We start from the raw sequence: 24,983 nt of genomic DNA, 5'->3' as shown, positions 1-24,983 counted from the left end.
AATTTCTTCGTCGTCACTGCAAGAGGTCGATGCAGCTGAAATTCTGTCAGTAATTTTTATCTGTGAAAGAAAACGAAGCAACCCGCATGAGCTGAAAGTTAACCTAATATGATTAGAAAGCTTGTTTGATCTCAATAATTGTAAGTAACTATGTACTGATTGATTGACTGATTTGAAAAGAAAATGTCACGAGGAATATTATAGGTATTTAGATAGCTGCCGACTACGTAGCGAAGCCGCGGGTCACTTCTGTCTCACCGATCGTTTTCTAATATATTTTTACATTAATTTAATACCTTTTTACCATAAAGGTATTAAATCCAGTCCAGTCCTGCCAGTCTAAATAAGTTGCCATATGAAAATGAAATCACAAAATCTGTTTTAATTTATCATTAATTTATTTTATAAAAGCAATACAGCCATCTTAAACATAATCATTACAAATTCTTTAAAAACAAACATAATACTGTCGCTTCTAAAAATTAATACTAACGATCACTATTGGATTTTCACATTATAATTTTCCATGTACTTAGGTACTTTCGATGAAGGATACTTATAAAGTAAATTGAAATCATGTTTTTATTCCTAATTATAGTTCATATTTAGACTATAGATAATATGGATATTACTATCACATTAATGCTGAGCCAAAAATAGGGCTTTTATTATCACGGCTAAATTTTTTGTAATTATAAAGCACAAAACTAAATAACAAATTTATATTGAGAGAAAAGATTGAGAATGATTTGATAAATCAAAAATACAAATTTTTATCAGTAATTTTGAAATAATACTCCATTTTTTTTTACATAAAATACTGTGGCGGTTTATGATTATGAGTATTATAATATGATATAATTTCACCGCCTTCTTTGCTTAGTCTCAATTTCGCTTGGCATTTCAATCGGAGCTTCTCGCTGCAGTACCAGTACCTTATGTCCTTATTGATTTGGGCGAATATGTAGTTCCTGAATCTGATCAACGACCGTTTGCCGGTCCTCGATGGTATCACGGAGTACGACAAGTCTGTAATTATATAATGATGACGTCACTAAACCTAAATGTTCTGACAACTAGGGATGCCGACGACCGTGCGAAGTGGAGATGAAAAAGTAGCAAAGCGGGCCTCGGGCTTCGACGCTTAACGGCTGAGGAAGGATACGAGAAAACGATCAGATGAGAGAGGGATGACGATTATTTTACAAGAAGAAGCTACATTATTCTTGAGTAACATATCTTTTCTCAGATTATCCCGATACCAGTGAGACGCGGGTGACCGCGGCGGTAAAATGTATGTAGCGGATAGCTCTCCGCGTCGCGGCCGGCTCCGCATCGCACTGAACGGCTTGTATGGGCTACATGCATTTTACCGTCCGTCGCCGACGTCCGCGTCGCACTGACTCGGGCATTAGTATACAAACAGCGTCCACATCTATTGGATTTCCACCGTTCATTTGTAATTAATGTACTTAAGTTTTACGAAGAAGAAGGAAGGTTACGGCCAGCAGTGGGACGGTAGATTATGAGCCATCATACAAAAAAGTATACGAACAACCTACTAGAGAATATAGCACGTGGCAGTGGACTAATCGGCAACATTAAATTTTGTAAGAAACTTAAAGAGCTATGGCAGATTTTTTGGTCAAGGTTTTAAAAGCGTCTATAAACGTCGGCTATATGAAAGATCACAAAATATTTATTAATAAATTATCAACATATCAATAACTTTCAACAAAGCTAGGTAAAAAAGTGATCCTAATTAAAAATAGTTATAAGGACACCTATTTGATTTTACAGGACTCGCCATTTGTTATTGTCACAGTGTTAATGATTAATAATATGTGAATATTAATGATTAAAAAATATTTCTAATCAATAATATTTTTCTTGACAAAATGATGTATGGGAAGCTGCCATAGCTCTTTTAAATGTTTAGGAGCCCTGTTTCCGTCGGACGCTTAACAACTGAGGAAATAGAAAACTTACATGCTGTAGCAAGCTCCTACATAAAGTGGGATAAGTGTAGTCAATAAAATATTCATCGTTTGGATATTTTACATCATGTTCTTATTTTATTTCGTGATTTAAATTACAAATAAGTAACACTATATTATGATAATACTGCGCTATGTAATCTATATTGATTTTATTATGTTTACTGTTATTATAATAATATAGTAATTATTTTTAAATTATTATAATTTACGTACGTAATTATTAGGAAACATTATTTTATAGATGATTATATTATATTTTTACCCCTAATATACCCTGTGTATAATTTTGGTCTAATTATGATTTGTTGATACATGTATTTATAAATTTCTATACATCTTTATTCATTTCAAGGATAAAAGATCTTCTTAATTATATTTAATTCAATTGAGAACAAGAATTGGGTTCAACGAACGGGTTTATATAACACTTAAAGCAACTTACTTGAATCTCTTAACTTAGTTTGAGCAATTCTTAAATAGAAGACATATTTTTATAACAATATCTTTCATAAGAACAAGTGAAATTATAAAAAATATACTTAATTATATAAAATATTTTTTACAGTGTATAACATATCGCATGTCTATATGTATATTAGTATACGTATACAATGTTAGTTACAACTTTGGTAACGGTAGCAGAAATACCTATGATTTTACTTTTTCTCTAGGTACTTTTTTTGTGTCATGTGTACAACAAAATTATTTCAAACTTTGCTTTACAAGACCAGAACATACATTTATGTAATATTTTATATAGCCGTTACCTATATCCATCTATTACCGAAAATTACGTCTAAAAATGTATTCGAAAGTGATGTTCAATTGAATACTTTGATATTGAGAAGGTCTACAAATAAATGCATGTATGGGCATTCACAGATTCCACTGCGAGTACCTACATTGAAAAAATGCATAGTGGAAATCTTCACTTAACAGCTTCAAGATACAGACCATCGTCTCTTTTCTCATAAACCGGTGGGCTGTGCGTGTGTTCGTGTGAAATGCAGACCAGTTCATAGTCATCGTTGACGTGTAGACACACTGGACAGTTCCACTTGACCCTTCCTGAGCAGTACCAGCGTTCGCCGCCAGGAACCGGTATGGGATTGGCGAAAGAATACCTGTTAAGCAACAGGAGTGATGCCCCGTCTACCGCAGTCACGATTCGCACTGCAATTCAGATATTTGAATTCTAAAATGTTTATTATCATGTATTTAATATAGATAAAGTATTTATAAGTATATCCATTTCGTCGTAGCGTTCGTCTTTTTGGAATTTTTTTATTCATGTGGGGTTCGGCAAATGAAATGGTGAGATACATTTAATAAGAAATATTTATTTAATTGTACCTAAATAAGTGTTAATTACTTGGTAAAAAATTACTGCGCATTAATTTTATACACTATACTTACCGGTATTTATAAATCATATTTGTAAGGAAACACCATTAAATTATTAATTATCATAGTAATTTATGCCCAACTAAATCTAGCTCAGTTCAAGTACAAATTTAATTTAACAAGCCACTCCATTGCACATCCAAAATGCTATAACACAAAATCGATCCATATCTAGAATCAAATTTATATTAAGAGTAATATTAGGTAGAATAATCTTGATACTGTGGTATACAATCTTTATTATATTAGGCCATTGGTGAGTGTGTGTGTTGGTACTTGATCCACAAAAAGGCGTTATTGTAATCGGTGTAGATCCTTGCTTTGCAGAGCCGGTAGTTGGAAGAACAGTACCAACAGATTTTGTCGGCCGTCATGTGGTGCCTCCAGTACGTATAATTATTATGGAGCAGTAATGTATGGCCTCGTGGAGACCTAATAAGCATTGATTTACCTGTGGAGAAGCCTCACATTATACGTTTACATTGTGAACCTGTACCTACATTGCTGAGTTTCAATGTGAGCTCTGTTTTGACACAAGACAAAGTTAAACAACGTATAAAGCGTTACCGTGACGTTTGGAATAATAAATATGTCTAAAAATTTTCTACCGATGTACGTACCGTTATAACATTTGGAATACTTGCCAGCCACTTGTATGATTTGTTTTGTTTTTCTGTCACATAGTATACAACATATTTGAGATAGAACGCAAGACACACAGAAGGTACATTCACGTACAAAAGCAAAAGTTCTTATAATATGTAAATTTGAGAAAATACTAAAGTTGTTTCAGATTATGTAACAGTGGGTAAACAATATGTAATTTAATGTTTTTTAGGGAATGCTATAAAACAATTTCTTTTGGTAACACAGCACAAATGAATACCTATCGCACTTGGTGCAAAGGGTACCTACTGGCTTAACCCTTTTAGCAATACTTACACCTCTGATACACCAAAGTTTTGGCCAATGATCTATTAAATCATACCGAACTGCATCTGTGGTCTTCTTCTTGGTAGGCTTTTTTATTTTCTTGTCTTCAGGTACCGATTCTGGAATATGTATTATGAATATTGATCGATGATGTTCTGTCCGATCCGCAAATAGTTCAAATTAGCTTTGTTTGAGATGTATTTTTAAAATATATGTAAAAATGTCTTTTCACATATGTTTGAGAGTTGTCACTCTCAAGATCTTAGCGACTACCAAAAAGCTAGGCGTCTATGATGCAGATTCGAGTTTTTTTTTAAATTTGGTTATTACAACATTAAATTCATAGTAATAATAAACAGAAATACAAATAAAAACGACTTCATATGTTACAATTAAAATTATTTAATATCTATCAAATTATCTTATTCTTAGCACATTTTTATGGTAAAGTCTTATTTAATTACAATGTAAAATTATAGTACTTGAGGTATTTTTCATCATTTTGTCTTAAAACTAAAGAGAACTTTATAAAAAGACATACCAAAATATGGGACCAATAAAATTATCAAATAAATTTTTACCTATTCCTTTCTAATATGTATGTACTATTAGAGCTATATGTATCAAGATACCTATAGCATACCTTAAACGAAATCAATTTTTTTTAATATAAAATGAATAATACGTAGAAAGAATAAAACAAATTGTTTTACTTAAATTAATACATAAGATGTTAATTTCAACATTATCATGTAAATAAAATATTGTAATATAAGTATTATTGTCTCACAAAAAAGTACTATATTGTAAACAATAATTGATTTTAGAAAATTAAATCCAAATTACAGGCTAGATGCGTAGACAGTTTTTATGCTGTAGAGAAATAAACGTGCTTTGGTGTCTCTTCCGTGCTGGTCCTTCCGTGTGTATGTTCGTTTTTGTATTTCTTAGATTTTAGCACGTTCAGATTATCATCCGTGAGTAACTTGGCATTGCACCCCTTCGCTTTACTTTCAGTGCACTTCCAAACTATGCCCCTATTTGACTTGGCGCTCCGAGAATATTTGCAACTTCTGTACAATAACACATATCTGCCCTTCTTTTTCAGAAGCACTGGATCTAAAAATAAATGTAAAAATGTGTGATATAGTTTATAGGCATTAGAAATATACCTCGTGCCGCTTTCTTTTGATTGAAAGGATGAATAAAAAAATTGTGAAGTGTAAAAAATGCGTAAATACATCACTTTATTGGCATTAATTAAATTAGTATTAGAGTAGAAGTATTTCAGAAATGAAACATGATAATGGAATCCCATATACATAGTAAATAGTAAACAAATATTAACAGTTGGCTATAAAGTAATAAAGACATTTTCAACAATATAATTTACAAAAAGTAGAATCACAGTTTAAAATATAACGAACACAAAAAATAAAATACTGGCTATTTACTTTTAACTATTTTTATTACAATACAAAAGTCACAACAAATAAGTCATTGATTAGTTTCAATCGCTTTAGGAGATCTTGTTCAAGGTGAATACGACACGATCCATGAACTTGAATATTTCCGAAGTATTTTTCGGAAATATTCAAGTTCACAAAAATCCCCACATTCCAATTTAATCCTATAACTAGGATTCAATGGTAGATAAAAATCCACTCATCATCATCAAATTAAAGAGCGAGTCTCTTGTCGTTGGACTTCCTTCACTTCAATACGCCCACTTTTTCTTTTATTTGCCTGATGTATCTCCCTCTTGGTATTCACAATCCACTACACAATATAATTTTAACGGCATTGCCAATCTCTACAGTAATATACATCGAAATCAAAAATATATCATTCATGCTTTAAATATCGGTTTAACATTACACACACGTTATATATTACAATATTATGGAAAGAAATAATATTGAAAAAGTATACATAACATACGACGCTAATCATAGCTCTGTAGTAATTTCGGTAATTTAATGAATTGCTTAAAATACAGTAAAGTTTAGATCCATTGGAATGAGTTCATGACGTCTACTTCTATAGGAATATTAGAGGTAAAGCCCTTTTTTAGAGCGCTGTGTGTATGTTCACCTGATATGTTTAGCACTATGTAATTATGGTTTGTGACTACGTTGACCCTACATCGCCTAGAATTTCTAGCGGAACAATACCATTTGATGGTGGTTGCTTTAGTCGCTATGTAACTTCTGTTATATGTGTAACCTTTATGTAAAAGTTTTGGTTCGCCACGTGTACATTTCATTAAATTCCTGTAATATCAATCAGCACCTAGTTATGCCCTAATTGTTTTCTTACGCGGAACATCAATGTAACACAGATGAAGCAGTAAAAAAAAGGAAAATTATTTTAAAATATTTATTTCATAAAACTTGTTTTATACAAAGCGTGTGTTGGCATTGAAGCAATAGGAAAAAAAAATCGTTTACTACAACGATAAAAATTTCATATCACAGTGTACGCCGCAATTATTAAAAATAAAGACATGGTTAATATAATAATTAAAATTACAATTCAGTGACTACAGGTCCTAGATGACTTTAACAAGACAAATTACATGAAACATGTCAACGTTACTCATATGAATGAAATGTCCAACCAAATAAAGAAAATCTATGTACTGCTATTTAATATTATCTAGAAAGTGTTCCTGTTCCTCCATATCTTCTATCTCGGTTTTCAATTCAGTTTTCAGTTTATCTAATTGCTTCTCCGAAATCCTTACATATTCGCCATTTTCGTTTATATAGAAGATAGGGGGAGGATGGCTGTGATGCTTATTCATCACTTCGAGTTCTCCACTTTTGGTCAAGGCAACCTGAGCGTTGCACTTCTTTGAACAGCGAGAGGAACATGCCCAACTGACACGGTTTTTACTTTTGCAATTTTGCGCATAAGTGTACTGCTCGAAGACGAGTAATTTATAACCTTTTTTCGATGTGATGAAATGTATTTCTGTAACAAATTAAACAAATTATTAGAATTGTTATTGCATAAAATTGTGAATATATTGCATTTATTTATAAAGGTGTTCAAGCACTATGTGTTTCATAACTTTGGTGTTCTTAAACCATACACATTGGGATATATAGACCGAACAATTATCAAATAAACACAATTTGTATATATAGTATCACATTTATTAAAATACGCACTAAGAAATATACAGGTAACAAGGTCTTATCAATCGACAGGACTCATGATACTGATCGTTTTAAAATCAATGAGTATTTACCTATATTTCATGAAATATAAAATTATATTTGTAGACGAATCAATAGGATCTGTAAGGATCGCCATAAGTTTCAAATGTATAGTTTCGGCGGTAGTCCTACATAAAACATTTTTTTTTCTAACAAATCACAGATACTGATTCGAAATTCTAGTTCTACAATCAATATATAAGACAAATCTATTCGAAACGAGACACAGCGAACCAATGGCATTACGCCATTGTGAAGCAACGACAACCACACGGCAATGTTATTGGTTCGCTGCGTCTTACTTCGAATCGATTCGATGGTGAGAAGTGAAGTGCTAACACCCACTAACCCCTTAGTTCCAAGATCGAGAAAGCAGACGCGATAAGTAGCCATTTATTAATTAGCATGGCATAATCTTGTCCAATGTAATTTAAATGGCCACACTTAAGTAATTCCGGAGAAAAAACGGCCATAAAAAGTCCGTCACCTGTATTTTTGTACGTGACCAGTAGTATACAAAAGCGAAGAATGCAAGAAATCCATTTCGATTGCTTTCCCGCGCCTGTGGATTTTGTCAAAAGTACAATCAAGAGACATGATTCTTAGCTCTTTTTTTATTCTAATAAAACTATTAATAACGAATCCTGATGTGAGGAAGAAAGTGTTCCATGTTTTTAACTCTTGACTCGGAATTTTTTTCTCAGAGTGTTTAGTGTGAGTTTCCAGTTTCAAATAAAACAAAACATAAAGTGGGAGGCAGCAACTAATCATAGTATGGCATTGAGTCCGAACAAATTATTATATTCGGTTTCGGCCTTAATATTATAAGTTCGGTTTCAGCCAATAATTCATTGAAATAGTTTTCTTATATAAATAAAATAGTATATTGGGCTAAAACAAATAATGTATTTTTATTTAAAATAATATATCACTATTAGACGATACTGCGTCGGTTTCTGGCAAAAAACGCGGTTATGGCTACTTCGCAAACTAGCACTAAGTATATGTATTCCCAAATTAGTGGCGGACTAAAAACTTATCTTGCTTTTTGGCGCTATAATTAACCAGTTCGTATAGAATCTTATTATATGCATATTATAGTCTAATTTCTTATGCTTTTCATATTTCGAGGTACCATAATACCACATGGTGTGTCGATTATAATAGGGATATTATGGTTATGGGAACCTTTAATTAAGACTATTTTCTTTAATGCATCCGTATGAATAATTGATGTACAAGACAAACTACTATACATAATACAATACCAAGTTTGGGTACCATTTTTAGTCGGTTTGCATTGCTTTCTGTAGAGATAATTCTTGAATAATAGTCTGCTTGTGCCGCGTGTTGTGTATAGGTAAACGGCTGTAAGAAAAAAATGTTAGGTATATTTATTTTATAAATTACCGCGAAACAGTTCGCCGAACTTGGCGGATTCGCCAAAAATCATCTTGCTTGATGCTTTCGCGTCGTCATCCATCTAACTTCGGGGATAGTGTGTAGCCGGCATTACAGTCTTCACTGAACGACGGAGCATTGAACTACGACGTGTATAGGTGCTCTAATACAGCGTGTTACGAAATGTTAAAAAACATTTGTTGTCTTTTTTCTTAAACACATTCTTGACAAAAGTGTCACAAACACAAGTGTTATATAACATTTTGCAACACGTTGTGTTAGAGCACCTATACACGTCGTACCTTATGAATACCCCAAGCCACACGTATCTGTAACCATGTACACAATAAATTGCGTAAACGATTTTACAATATCTTTATATGATTTTACAGCAATAAGTATAAATTTAAATATATTTTTTATGAAATTACTTTCGCGGTTAATAAATCTTTTCATAAGAATGTACAGGTTTGAACTAGTTTTTGATTTATGTTCAACTACATGTAAATCTGTTCGTGAAAATACGGACTTTACATAGGTACAACCGTTTGATACTGTGCGCTGTCTTGTCGCATCTATAGATAGGAAGCCGCGTCACAGGTGTCCGCTGCGCGACGCTACCCTGCTCTGTCTGTCTCAGTCATGCAACTGACATGTGCAAGAGACAGTCGTGTCGTTGTTTTCTTCCTCACGTATATGTGTGATTGAAACAAACCTATCCGTGCACGTCATTCACCGACACAAATTAAATACATATTTACAAAGGTAGTAAGAAACGCTATTGTTGGAAATATACATGCCTATGATTTTTATTCAAAGAGTTCAATAAACCTGTAGACATAAAGGGGTAAACCATAAGAAAAAAACAAGGAAACCACAGCCGAAATGAAATCGGGAAATTCTCAGAGAGAGAGAGAGAGAAATGTAATTTATTAAACCTGCCATTGAAAAAGAACAGGTCCACACATTACCATGAAAACAGCATTGCTTTTACAGCATAAATTTTAAAACATATTAAATAGTCATATTCTTCATGGCTAAGGATAGTGATCATAAAGTGCTGAATTAAATACTTCCAACTATGTTTTTTCAATATTCTTTCTTCGTCAGACCAATACAACTGTCAATAGTAAATTAATGGTTTGCCATTACCTTCTCCATTTCACACAGTAAATAAATCACAACTCCGTGGTCGATAAAAACTTCCATATAGAATTAAGATTGGTTTACAAATTCATGCATAGGATTTGAACATTTCAGGTAAACTGAAATTTTTTTACTGAATGTATTGATGTGGATAAATAAGACTAATTGGAACATTTAAAATAAAAATAAATCAAAAAATGAAACAACTAGTTGTGCTAGAATCTTTATTCAGTTGAAATTATGTTGTTTGAAATAATGTTCACATTTGATTTACTAAGAAAAATCACTTCTAACTTAACTAAAAGTATATTTTAATTAAATTGATGACTTACCAATATGATTCAGGAAGACAATTGATTAATTTCCAATTTTATGGTCTTACACTTACCTGCAAATAATGATTTAAAAATGTTAAAAATTTGACACATATATTTTTGAAGAAATCATACCGCAAAAGGTAAATATGGCCAACATTTTTGGGACATTTATGATTAAATCTAATATAATTATATAATTAATGTACACTGACTATCTGCATCCCTGGTTTTAACTACCATAGGAATCGGATAAAACGTTGTTGTACCTATGTGTTATTTTAGGTTATAATTTTATCTGTCTGCTATACCCACCAATCTGCATTGGGCCAGCATGGTCTATTCTCCTTGTCCATTCATATAAAAAACCAGTGCCCCAACATTGTGAATGATTAAATGGCTGATGATGAAATCTATCTTTGCACCAATTTTCATAAAAATACAACAAGTAGATATTGCATGATTGAGTAGCCTAACATCCTCCATCTCAGTCATTAAAACTTTAGCATTTATAGATTTTGGTGAAGTATTTAGTATAATCATAATCACAGTGACTGTTACAAATTGCATTTTGGATAAATGAGTAAAAATTTTAAAATTCATAAAAATGTTTACCTCACTACGATGGCTTGACAACATATCTGACACAAACACAAAACTATATCACTTTTCCATACTATCTAATAATACAAAATGAAATTAAGGGTTTACTTGTATTAAATATAGTAAAAAACTAAACTTTCAAACAAGTTAAACATAGCAAAACTTCGTTGTTGCTAAACTTATTTACACAAAACAAAGCTCCACTAGTAACAACGCACCTTTTTTGTATCACACACATATGGTATACTCTGATCACATTTGCAATATAGTAACTTATAAATATCACAGATTTAATACATTTTACCAAATATCGTCAATACAAATACAATATACGAAGAATTACATTATTTGAGGTTATTAAATAGCGTCAATGAATAGCGTCGATAAAAATTGTCAAAGTCAACTTTACACAAACTTCAAACTTGTACTCATGGACGTATAAAAAACATCCATGCTTGTACTAGGTACTTTTTTCAATGCTTTTTTTTGCTAGGTCAACGCTGTCAAACAATATTTTGATTTTTTTTCTTCCACGCAAAGACTGAAGCAATACACGGACAAGTTAGTTACCTACTAAACTACAAAAGCATTATCTTAAAATATTATGTGTAAAATCCTACTAATATTATAAATGTGATATTTTTGAGGATGTATGTATGTGAGTAACATAACGTTTGTCACTCTTTCACGCAAAATCTACTAGACCGATTGCTATGAAATGGTACACGGGTGGAATATTACTAGGAATAAAATAACACGTAGAGTACTTTTTATCCCGAAATTCCCACTAGTGTACCTATACCTACTTATTGTAATAGTCCGATCAATATGTAAATGAGGAGAGGTCACAGATATAAGAACATTACTGTTTCTGTTCTTATAACTGTGGGACAAGTTTAACGTTCTCATTTGGTTTTTCGCTAAATATTACAAAAACGTGTGTCGCGTTTCCGTCGTAACGTATCGTATCGTGTCGTCGTTCTTTACTTTCTACTACCCAACGAAACCTTTGGAAATTTTGTACAACTTTTGTTTTATATAATACATTCTTATTTACCAATATGTTTTATGTGCGATAAAATAATATATGTCAGACAAAACATAACTTGGTGCAAATGAAACTCAATGGAACGGGAACAAATTTAACAAATGAAAACGGAACGCATCGTAGCTTTTGGCAGCTACCTACCTATCTTATCTCCGTGTTTCTCTTATGTGGTTGTAAACATTTAATTACCTATATTTCTACATTATTTCGAACTTTGATAAATTAATGTGTAAAATCAGTGGAATAACATTTTGTGATATATGAAAAAACTAAAGTTTATCAAATATTACGTGAAAATAGTTTTTGTTGTGACAGGAGTATAACCTAAAAAGTGTTTCTTTAAGTTATGTTTTCTTTGCGAATATTGCAATAATTTTGTGTTATATATAGTGAAAGTGGGTTTTAATATGAGTATATACGTATGATTTATTAGAAAAGGTGCATTGTGAATATCAACGGAGAAGGCGGCAGTCGTTTAATGGTAAGTACTTCTGTGGACCCCTGTGTTTATATATGTTGTTTATTTACCATGTTTCTATGAAGTTTTAAAGCACTATTTATGTTGTATACGATACTTTATCTTTAAGAAGTGCGTATATATTTAATTTCTTTAAATTTCATCCCTTGATGTTGTTGATTTTATTCTAATATTTTGGCAGTTGCAACAAAACATGATCTTGGGTTAATAAATTTGAGTTTTGAATTGACCAAGTACCTACTCTATTTTCAGTTATTAAAATAAAGTATATGATCACGATTGATGATAAATGCATGTTCTTAACCAAAATAATAAATTTACAGTCTTATACCTATTAAGATAAATGAAAAAGTGCTTAAAACTAAAATGTGTGTAAAATATTTAATGTTTAAAAGGTTCTGTTTGTAAATCTAGTATTAAACTCACCACAGATGCAATATATGTGAACAGTGTAGTTAATGCCCATAACCCTGATCCGGAAGAATATTGTCGCCAAATGGTACTTTCATTAAATATCCTGCAATGAATTCAATATTGCTTAAGGGTGATGTGATGTGAGTTGGAGGATCAATTTTTTTTTTAAATTATTTGTCTTGATTTTGAAAATCATTTTTCAAATTAGCGAATAAATGATTTTTATGCACTTACCTAAGTAGGTATTATATTTTGATGAATTTAGTAAATAGTAATGGTTAATATTATAATGAAGTCAAAAATTAAAAAGTTAGATACACATAACTATTACTTTTTTAACACAATTTAGTCAAATATGATAAATTTACATCTTAGTATTCCTGCAACAATTTTTTACAAACTGATGTACAGTCAACAGCACATCAACTTACCCATATTCATTGCAAACTCGCTGCTATTACCGCACCATAGATGTTCATGCAGGCTAATTTGATGTGCTCTTGACTGTACTTATCAAATATTATTACTTAAATAAGACTAATTTACCACAACTGTGTTTTTAAATCATTTCAAATTATTATAAGTCTTAACTATTCCAAATTCAATTTTTGAATTACAGCTGGATATAGTTTTATTCCTATGGCGAAAGGGAAGGACTTACTTGCTTTTGCTGTTAAGCAAAAGTAAATTTCCGTTAGGTTACACATATTCACAGATGAAATTTATCAACAATTACTACTGATCAAAAAAACAGTCTGGCAACTGCAAAGCTGGGGTCAGAATAGACCATGAGGGTAGGATAACAAATGCTAGTTACAGTCATACACATTCCTCCACCATTGACTTATGCATTAGCGAGAATTTTGTAATAAAAATGTAATGTTATCAACATTCGTGATATTCAATGACTGTTCAACATTCTATTCAGCCTCGTTTGCCCAATGAAACTCTGGTGCAGTATGTTACATTGCAGTATGGCGCAGTGTGTTGAAATAGTACTTACTTTTTAACAGGTTGTACAAATATTGGTTATTGTTTTAGACATATGTAATGCAATCTTCTCCTTGCATATGGGTACAGAAGATGTCTTTAAGACTTGTCGCACAATAGTTCCACCTCACATTTTTATTAATTTCTTTTATTTATAAGTGAAACTTTAAATAATATACTGTTAAGTATATTGATAATAATATACATGTTATACCACACTCTACGTAAGGATTTTAGTAGAAAGTATTATAGTTTTTCATTGCCCTTATCAAGGGTTCTTAGTTTTAATTAATTTATTAATATGAATGTATAAAATTAATTAATTGTTATTTGCCATCTATTGATCACTATTTGATTAAAAATAAATTAAATATTGTTATTAATCATTTGTTTTATTTAAATGAATTGATATAGACTATAGTCACTATGAGACTTTTATTTAAAATTATGTGAAGGTAAGAATTAATTTATTATTTATTTAATTTTACTTCGAATAAAGGATCCTGATATATTTTATATATAAGCTCAAAAGAGTTCACAAGTAATTTGATTATTATAGCATTGTAATTTATTTTAAACTTTGATTTATTTGGAATAATTTGTATATTTTGCCCAAGGTATCTGTCGCTTCGTACTGACGTCAAAAGGGAAGCAGTTGTTGATGTATGATGGCTTCACGTACTGTAAACATATACGGTCTTTGAACTACTACTGCTCGAAGAAGAACTCTGGCTGCAAAGCCCGCATTAGATTGGATGAAGATGGTTCTTTCAAACATGGTTTTACTGTTCACACACACGCGTGCCCAAAGTTTATAGTAACTCCTTCAGGACGATACTATAAAGTATGAGCTCCTATAATCCTTTACCCATTGTTCATGGCTGGATCTACGAGCGTTTCGACCACCGTCATTACTGTCCTTCTAATAAAGTTTGATTTGTGTTCTAAAATCAAACATTTATTATTTATAATTCGGGTACCTATTAAATTTATTATTGTCTTTGTTTTATTATGTGAGTAATAGTAATGACAGCGGCGCTGGGTGGTCAAAACGCTCGTAGATTCTCACACAAAAGTAAACGCATTTTATCGCTTTCGTCATTAACAACAACATGACTTGGGTTCTGTTGTCTGTGGACAGTGCTCAGAATGCGGTATATATATTCGCAATAAAAAATTTAAACTGTTACTTCTCGTGTATCCATTCAAACGACAATGCTTTTTCACGTATGTTCTGTTCCGTCGCATTTTTAACTCGCGTTGAAGCTCGTGCTGACGACGTGGGTTATGCCGGGTAGAATATGGAACGGCCTTCTGCCCTTATCTCTTTCCGTTGTATGATTTCACAGTGTACCACCAATAAGAACGTTAACCTTCGCAGCATCGGTGTATAAATTAGTTTAGACCTAAGTCGCGATCTCCACGTAATTTATACTAATTTTACCTTATCATTTTTGTGTTAGATGCCAAAGCTACTGAACATATAACTCATATGTTGCTTTGTGCGTGCCATTTTTTGTCCAAATTGTAATAAATTAAGTATGTACCTTTTATAATAAAGATTGTTTTATTTGTATTATCATTTGTATATCATTAACATTAATTTTATTATAATTAACAGTTTCTACGGTGCAGACTACGTATTAAGCGGGAAGGGGCTCAGATGAGAGAGAGAGAGATTGCTTATACATACATATTCATTTATTTCAAAACAATAGGCACGACTTTTTATATTTATCATCAATTATCACACCAAAATATTAAAGCCGTAAAAACCAAAAACAAAATTCTTTTTAAAAACGTTTAATTTTTGGTATCTACTTTTTTTAATGATCTTATTCGCACTTTCTGTGCGTATCTAGTGGACGTGTACGCGGAAAATCTGTAACCTATTTACATTTCACCCACCCGTGGAGTCGATTCGCTGTCAGCCGCAGCTAACCAACCACAGTGCGCAACGACAACCACACCGCCATGTGATTGGTTTGCTGCGTCTCATTTCGGATCGATTCGATAGTGAAATAGTGAATAAATTAAATCCATTTTTCCAGAGATGAGCTACACTTTAATACCCTCGAATAAAGGTGGTCATCTATTGATGCTGAACGGATTCACTTACCGAAAATGCAATAAGATCTACTACTGTTCGAACCAGAGTAAAGGCTGCAAGTCGCGAGTGAAGATGTCACCAGAAGGTGTTATATTATTCGTTGATGGAGACCACGCTCATGATCCTCCTAATTACGTTAAGACGGCTGAAGGGAGATATGTAAAAGTATAGAAAGACCTGTCTGAGAAGTTATTATTTTCTATTTATTTAGCCCCATCAGAGGTTCCACTGCTGAGCAAAAGCCTCTCCATTCTTTCCATTTAGTCCGGTCCTGTATTGTAGTTGTCCAATTATTACGGAACCTGCCCTATCTGTTAGTATGATAAGCCGGTAACCCTGTATTTTCTGTACTTTTTTCTCATATCTTCAGTATTTTTTGTAGCATGTGTATGTATCAGCGTACATGTTTTTATTTAAGTATGTTGTTTTGTATTGATATAATCAATTTAATACTCATTATATAACAATATAACAATATTTAAGTTATTTTGCTGTGTCAGTTTTTTGCTACGCCAAATTACTCCATTTATCGAAATGGTTATCTGGGAGTTAGGTGCTAATGCTTTTAGAAATTATTTGTTTATTCGTTTAATAAATAAATTTAGATTTTAAATGACTCCTTTCATTATAATTACACACTGTTTGATTATTTTTTTTGTGATAGTATTAATATTCGTCGATCATCTGCCAAGTTGTAGCAGAATATCAATCAATGCTTGGCCCATTCACTTTAAGTATTTAAAGTATATCTGGCTTATTAACTTTTTAACACTTGTAACTCAAAGTGTGTGTTTAGTGTTACTTGTTTTGTGTTTTTTAAATTACTTGTCTGTGTGTTTTAGTTACTTCGAATACCTTATTATTATATTCCATTCTAATCAACATGTACAACACTGCTATCATGATTGTGATGAAAAATCTTTTCAGAATTGAACTATACTCTCATACCGACAAATAAAGGTGGTCATCTACTAATGCTGAACGGTTTCACATACCGCAAATGCAATAAGAGTTATAATTACTACTGTTCCAACCTGTCCAGCAAAGGTTGCAAGTCAAGAGTCAAGATGTCACCTGATGGTGTCATATTGTATGCAGATGGCATCCATACCCATGATCCTCCTAAATATATTATGACGACTGAAGGGAGATATGTTAAAATATAGATATTATTCAATATTAAAGAGATTTTCGTTTAAAACAGTATGTAATAAACATAACTAATATAGTTATGTTTATATTTCGTCAAAGTACTAATTCAGTTGTTAAATAAACATTCATATTTCATTTGCAGAATTTGAATATCACTTTATACCGACACCAAAAGGCAACAATTTGCTCATGTACAAAGGATACACGTATTCAAGGGATCATAAAAGTTTGACATTTTATTGTTCAAAGCGGATTGCCGGATGTAAGGCTCGAATTAAGTTGGGAGCAAACGGCGATATAGTACAAGCAGACACGTTGCATATACATGAACCCCCTTCTTATGTGAAAACTTCTTCTGGTTATATAAAGGTTTAATAAATAAAACATATTTTTGCAACAAATATTTCTAATAATTTATGAGCCGGTAACACAAGGTTCTCTCTATTATGAACTTCGTGATGGCTGCTCATAGTACCTGAACATTGAAAGAAGAAAGAAAGAAAATTAGTTTATTTTGTTACATTACTATAATCCTAATTACGGTTAAAATAATTGCGTATCCCTACTACTTATGCATAATAATTATTTTGTACACTCATGGCGCAATATAATTAATAAGACGTCTATCAGCGGGTTTGATTCATACATTATGTCGAGTGTCTGACCTTTGGTCATGGTCGATGCACCCCTACATTCTAATTATATTTATTAAATCAGTGTCGACAAAATTATATTTAATTTTTTCATAAAATGTGACAGTTTACTATCTGGCTAACAATTATGACCTTTGTATGGTTTTCGACAGATTCTGTTCTGACTCATATGTTATCTAGTCGGAAACTATCAAGACATTATACTTTGATGATGTTTTTTATTGATTTTATAATCGAATCAATAATTTTCAGTAGCTCTAAACTACGAGTATTTTCCATCCGGTCGAGGCAAGTACTTGATCATGCTCAATGGATTTACTTATTCAAAGGATAATAAGAGCTTGAACTATTATTGTTCAAAGAGGGCGGCCGGTTGCAGAGCTAGATTCAAAATGTCGGATGTTGGGAAGATAACCAATGGTCATTACGAACATATTCATGATCCTCCTAATTACGTCAAGACACCTAATGGGATGTTTGTAAAAGTTTAAGTTTAGTTTTTTGTGTGTCTGTTGTGTTCTTTATGATGTTATCTTAAAACAATCCAAAACATACATATAATATATGAACATGGTAGAGGAAACTTTACATTTGTTTTATTTTCTGTGTAGGACGTAGCTACTTACTTGTAGTATATATTGATTATTATTCTAATTAAAAGTCAGTTTATTTCAGCAATATCGATTTTAAGTCCCACAATTACATCCACAATCATTTTTTCAGAATTGACGTACCATTTCATATCTACTATGAGAGGGTCTAAATTGTTAATGTTAAAAGACTACACTTTCTCCAAGGACAGCAAGAGCAATAACTTCTACTGCTCGAAGAAGTTGTCAGGTTGTAGAGCGAGGGTCCGTCTCAACCAGCAGGGGAATGTTGTTGCGGCCAGTCTGAAGCATAACCACGACCCGCCCGCGTATGTCAAAACTGCCACAGGAATTTATATCAAACTCTAATTTATCAAGTGACGTAACTGTCCAAAACCATCAGTGCTTAGACATCAGATGACTTGTTCGTTTACCGTTTTATTCGAAATTTGAAGTTTGTAAAGGTATAACACGCGAGTGTGTTGTTATGTAATCTTTAAAAAATGTATCGGTATGATACGTGATTGTTGATACATCATTGTTTTATTTGTTACTTAGCACATCATGACCTATAATTATTCTAAGTAGACTGTTATTATTTTATTGATCAACATCAGTTATCCATACGTTTGTTGTCAATAATGTCGTCGTTTCGTATTCCAGAATTGACGTACCAGTTCATCTCGACTGGGAGAGGAGCTAAATTGCTAATGTTGAAAGGCTACACTTTCTCAAAGGTCAACAAGAGCAACAACTACTATTGCTCAAATAAAAATTCAGATTGCAAAGCGAAGGTCCGTCTTGACCAAGAGGGGATAGTTGCGGTCTGTCTGGACCATAACCACGATTCGCCCGTTTATGTCAAAACTGCTTCAGGAACTTATATCAAAGTTTAACCTTTGGGCCCAAGCTGTCCTAGTCAAAGACTGAAGAATAAATTCATAGCCAAAGAATGAAGAAAATAGAAGAATCAAATATTACAGCTAAAGTTAGCTATCAGAAATGTGGGTTAAAATCAAAGTTTTGTGTCTACCAAAGTAGACACAAAACTGCTATAGGCATATAGTCTACGTTTAATATTAAAACGTTATAGTGAAAACCATATCTTTTATCTGTATCTCGTGTTATGCCTACCAGTAGCTCTAACTATAATAGCAGCTCTAGAGCGCTAAAATAATATTTAGAATATAATACACTTTTAAGTATATAACAGGAAAGATTATTTTAAAAGCAATCACAAAGTTTATATAAAACTATAATACCTTGAAAGTGTCGATATCTGTTAAGCATATTGTAATCTGATCTTTAAATCCATTTTCTGTGAACTTAATATACTGATTAATGAAACATCTTTTTTTATTTGCTATTGGGCACCTAAGGACTACTATATTTTTTAATAATAAAATTGAAGTAAGTGTTATGTTGGTCAATAAAGTACCTTAGAAATTTAAAGTCCCAAAGTTACGTTCATTATTGCATTCCAGAACTGAATTACCAGATAATATCGACTGTGAGAGGTTCCAAGTTGCTAATGTTGAAAGACTACACTTTCAACAAGGACAGGAAGAGCAACAATTACTATTGCTCGAAGAAAAATGTCGGTTGCAGAGCGAGGGTCCGTCTCAACCAGCGGGGGATAGTGGTTGCGGCCAGTCTGGAGCATAAACACGACCCGCCAGCTTATGTCAAAACTGCTACAGGATCTTATATCAAAGTTTAACATTTGAATAAAATTCCTGTAAGTCCTATAACCTGTCCTAACCAAAGGCCTAGATAAACACAAAAAAATTGAACAAACAAAAAAATACAATAAATAGTTTTTTATAGATTGTTTATGTATCATAATCCTATTGCTGAGCAAAGTTCTCCCTTTTGTCTTTCATATCTTCTGCAGTTTGTTGACAACTTTGTTACATTGCCAACAAATATTACGGTTAAATTTATGCATCATTTTAATGCTTACCAAACCCTTTATAGCGCTCCAAGTAGTACACCAGGACAAGACTGCTAAGTATAAAAAAGAACAACAGATTTAACACCGTGGTTTGTGTAACACTATTACACATCGGGAGAAAAATTCCCGTTGTGTAGCAGTGTTACACAGTCAATGGTACCTACTCTCTATTCCCGTTCAGTTATACTTATGTGTTTTACGAAGATCGTAAGCATTATTAAACGGGAATACTGAGTGCCATTGAGTATTCAGCATTGGGAGAAAGATAGTTGTACTGTGCTACACAACGGTATTTTTTCTCCCGATGTGTCACAATGGGTACATACACAACTTCTGCATCACGTTTTAATGAACACTTGACTTCTACAACAGTCAAAGAGGTGGTATTAAAGACTAATTCCGTTGTTCATAAAAATTTGAAGCATACTTTTAAGCTGAGAAATGTTTTGTCGCTGTCGCTCTTTACAATATTTGACATTGGCAGAACGAGACATAACATACTTAAGCTTAAAGTATGTTTGAAGTAGGTACTTTAACCTCAACACAATGGTACGTATTAAAACCACAAAAAACCAATACTTTCAAAAATCCTTGGTTTTCTTAGATTGTTGGTAAAATAAAAGAGCGTCTAATAATGATTCGGCTTTCTATTTTCTCAAAATGTTTTATTGCAATTATTTTTCAGAATACAGTCTCATACCGACAAGAAGAGGCAATCACATGCTACTTTTAGATGGATATACGTACCATAAAGATAAAGATAGTTTGAATTTTTATTGTGCCAAGAGATGTTCGTGTCAGTGTAAGGCGCGAGTGAAGTTGTGTCAGGATGGAACCATTCTATTTGCCAATCGTGATCACAGCCATGATCCTACAAGTAGAAAATTCAAATTACTGTATTAACTTTTACTTGCTTTTAGTTTTAATGCTATATATATATATAATATATAAATTACCTATTGTATTTAGCACAACTCCTAAGTTTTTTTGTAATTATAAAAGTTAGTTTATTATACTGACGACGACTTCCTAATAAAAGTTGTTTCAAAAATTTAGTTTTTAACGACGGTTGAGTTTGTTTTTATAATTCCATTTTTTTTAAATTGGCTTTCCAACCAATTTGAAATCTTCGTCGATGCAGCTGATCAATCTGCATTAATGCAGTCTATGAATTATTATAATGATCCAGAATATATCTATTTTATCTATTTGACCCGTATGACATACCTATTGAAATAACTGTGCTCAGTGTGTTTGTTCAGATTTCAGTACGTATCGATTTATACCGACTCGTAGTGGGAAGTTTTTACTTATGCTGGAGGATTACACTTATTCACAAATGAAGGACACCAAAAACTATTATTGCTCTAAGAAAGATGCCGGATGCAGGGCTCGTGTAAAGTTAGACGTTGATGGAAAGATAAGGGAACATTTAAATATACATACTCACGCACCGCCGCGATATGTCTTGTTATCCAACGGTCAATATGTGAAAACATAAACAACCGAGGCTGAGATTATCCAAGATCCAAATCCATGGACAGGCAGTTACATAGTAGAATATTGCCATAATGGTGCAGAGGGAAAATGTTGCCAGCTTTCTTAGAATCATTCCTTGTGACCACGTTCGGGAATAGCTTTTTTGTATATAGAATAAATGAATTATTCTATATGTACTATGGCGCATTTAGACGTTGACCAAATATTGTATTTCTAAAATACAAACATTCATTTAAGATTTTAGAAAATTGGAAAGTAAACAACCAACATTTAAAGGAATGAAAATTTAGTTACATTACAATATTTGGTCAACGTGAACATGCAATAAATGAAATTGGATTCGTGAAAGTTTTAAGAGTCGTGATTATTTTAGGCATAATATAAACTACTAGTTTCGAATTCGTGTGTGATGCCTAAAAATTTTGATTCATAAATTTATCGATACATAACGATCTTGCACAGAGGGATCAATTATAAGATCATCGCTACTACATTACTTCAGTAACGTAAAAAATACATCTTCTATTTAGTGTGCACGTGTTAAGTAAAATTAAAAGTATATACGAAATAAAAAAAATATTGTTTCATTCATCATCCGCTTACCAAGCAACTCAATCACCTCAACTTTTCCCTACTTGGTGTTACTGATCTGTTATTGTTCAAGTATAATAGTTATAAGAAAAATATCAGTAACTATAAAACGATGAAATAATAAAATGGAATGTTAATTTAATTGATTTATTATGTAATTATATATAATGTCATTTGATGATTTACCATGGCCTAATGATCATCATGCCGAACTGCTAAACTGGATTGGACTGGACTAGACAGGTCCTGGGTTCGAACCCTGGTCAGATCCAGGTGGAAAATTATCGTTTTCAGTCAGATTGACCTTGGTTTTGGATTTATCTATATACATATATGTATATTTTGTAAAATCTAGTATCGTTGAGTTAATATTCATAGAACCTGCAATGGGGCTGACTCAATCTGTGTTATTTGTCTATATATATTTGTTTGTTGTTTATTTATATTTAGAAAATTTGGTCTAATCTGTTATTTATTACAAATTTAAATCATGTCCAACAGTAAGTTTTCTAATTATTCAAAGAAACAATATCTAAAGTTATTCCATTCGTTGTATTTGGCATATTATTAGCTGATAAATGTATTTATAATTTCCAATGCTCTCAACAGATCTGCAGTACGCCTTCATACCATCGAAAATGGGCCACCAACTGCTTCTAGTCAACGGCTATACTTTCTCCAAAACTAAGAATACGCAATATACGTGGGTCTGTTCCAAGAAAAACGTGAGGTGTAGAGCAAAACTGAAGCTTAACGACGACGGGATTATATGTAGCATAAATAATATCCATAATCATCAGCCTACTAGTAAATATTATAAAATGCCTAGTGGCGAATACGTGCGTTATGTGAGAAAGCAGTATTAGGTCTGGACTTTGAAAATCTCACAATGGGTTGTTCTCAAAATATATATAGTCAACAAATTTTAAGTCTAATTAGGCAATTAAATATAATCTACAAACTATATTCCCATGTGTATATATGACTTGTTTTTTAAAATGAAAGAAATCACGAAACATTTTAAATTTGGAAATAACGTGGAAATGAGTAACTTCAGTAAGTTACTCCTTTAGTTAATTTGTTTGGTGCCCTTTGACCAAATTCTATAAATAAACAACGAACGTACCAACGCAAAAGGTGTTTGACCTGGTAACCAAAATTGGAAACTGGAGAAAAGCAGTTTGAAAACTCATTCTCATGTTAAATTACTCATTGGGCCTGATTGCCTGTAGTAGGCAATATTCTGTGAAGTTAGTGATGTATTTTTTATTCAGATCAATATGTATTACATAGTATTAATTTGAAAATTGTACAATAGTAAATAAATATCAAAAGCCAAATTATTATTCTCGTCATTGTCATAGGTACATTCAATAAATATGGTTTATATATTGTTTATTTAGTCATAATTACACTAGGCTACATAGATTTTATCATTTTTGTGACAAGCAATATATTTTTAAAATACAGAATAACAAATCCATCTTTATAAATTTTATTTATTGTTTGACCCAACTGTTCTAGATTTATTTGTATTTAGTCGAGATGTATTTTAAAATGAAGTATTGTACAATAAATATTGTACAGTATCACATTGCATGTATTAGGAACATATGTCCTACCAACTGTCTATTTAAAAAACCTTATCGATTTTCCCTTCAGGTATTTCGTACGAACTTTTGCTATCAAAAAGGGGGAAGTCTTTAGTATTGTTGAACGGCTATACATTTTATAGTACTAGCCGATACAGATGGGCTTGCACGTCACACCCTACCTGCAAATGTACGTTGAGGAAGAATGAAAAGGGGATAGTCACAGAAATGATAAACCAACATACACATCAGCCCAAAAATATAGTAAGAACCTCAGCGGGGGGGAAGTTTGTGAGGATTTGAAAGTTTTTTTATTATTTTTAATTGTTGAAATAAAAGCGATGGCACGTCAATAAATGTGTACCTATTTTATTTTCAAACCAATTGAAATAAAAGTAATCTATTACCCTGTAAAGAAAATTTACAATTTTGTTATTATTTTCAAAGCATTGTTTTATAAAATGTTAAGGCTTGAAAATATATATATCTCGATCAGTATTTTTCGTGTACCTACGTATCTGTCATTTTATGACAGTGAAGTTCATAAAAGTTCATAGACCACATTGAGGCGGGTATTAAATGAAATATAATTGCCTATTCAGATTTTAGTTACACACAAGTGCTATCGCAAAGAGGGAAGCCGCTCATATTGTACATGGGGTACACATACGCAAAAGCGAGCAAAAAGACTTGGGTATGCTCTGGAAGATATCCTCGATGCAAGGCGAAACTCCTGGTTAATTCTGGCGAGGGATTCATCTTAGCTGTTCTCAATCAACATGATCATAAACCTTCGAAAACGACCATAAGGCATACTTGTCTAACCCAACTTAAAGAATAGTTTAATACAATATTGCCTGTAGACAGTAGAATACTGTGTCTGGTT

At 32.3% G+C, this 24,983-nt stretch overlaps 2 long non-coding RNA genes and 1 other non-coding gene across 3 annotated transcripts in view; 1 reads left to right on the top strand and 2 right to left on the bottom strand.

Annotated features, from left to right (window-relative positions):
• Positions 1 to 377: 377 nt before the first annotated feature.
• Positions 378 to 4,459, bottom strand: LOC128672206 (uncharacterized). The gene is made up of 2 exons (XR_008404934.1): positions 4,393 to 4,459; positions 378 to 1,029 (listed from the first exon to the last, which is right to left on the bottom strand). It is a non-coding gene; the product is annotated as an uncharacterized LOC128672206 (long non-coding RNA).
• A 4,580-nt stretch (positions 4,460 to 9,039) lies between these two features.
• Positions 9,040 to 11,441, bottom strand: LOC128672202 (uncharacterized). The gene is made up of 3 exons (XR_010369997.1): positions 11,038 to 11,441; positions 9,394 to 10,496; positions 9,040 to 9,291 (listed from the first exon to the last, which is right to left on the bottom strand). It is a non-coding gene; the product is annotated as an uncharacterized LOC128672202 (transcript).
• Positions 11,442 to 12,173: 732 nt separating this feature from the next.
• LOC128672204 (uncharacterized) overlaps positions 12,174 to 24,983 on the top strand; it is a 34,280-nt gene continuing 21,470 nt past the window's right edge. The window contains exon 1 of the long non-coding RNA XR_010369996.1: positions 12,174 to 12,554. This is a non-coding gene — a long non-coding RNA (uncharacterized LOC128672204). The remainder of the gene's footprint in view (positions 12,555 to 24,983) is intronic.

This window comes from Plodia interpunctella, chromosome 9 (genome assembly GCF_027563975.2).
Source record: "Plodia interpunctella isolate USDA-ARS_2022_Savannah chromosome 9, ilPloInte3.2, whole genome shotgun sequence".
Taxonomy (NCBI): domain Eukaryota; kingdom Metazoa; phylum Arthropoda; class Insecta; order Lepidoptera; family Pyralidae; genus Plodia; species Plodia interpunctella.
The sequence above is the reverse complement of the archived record's forward strand: the minus strand, read 5'-3'. Positions and strand labels throughout refer to the sequence as shown.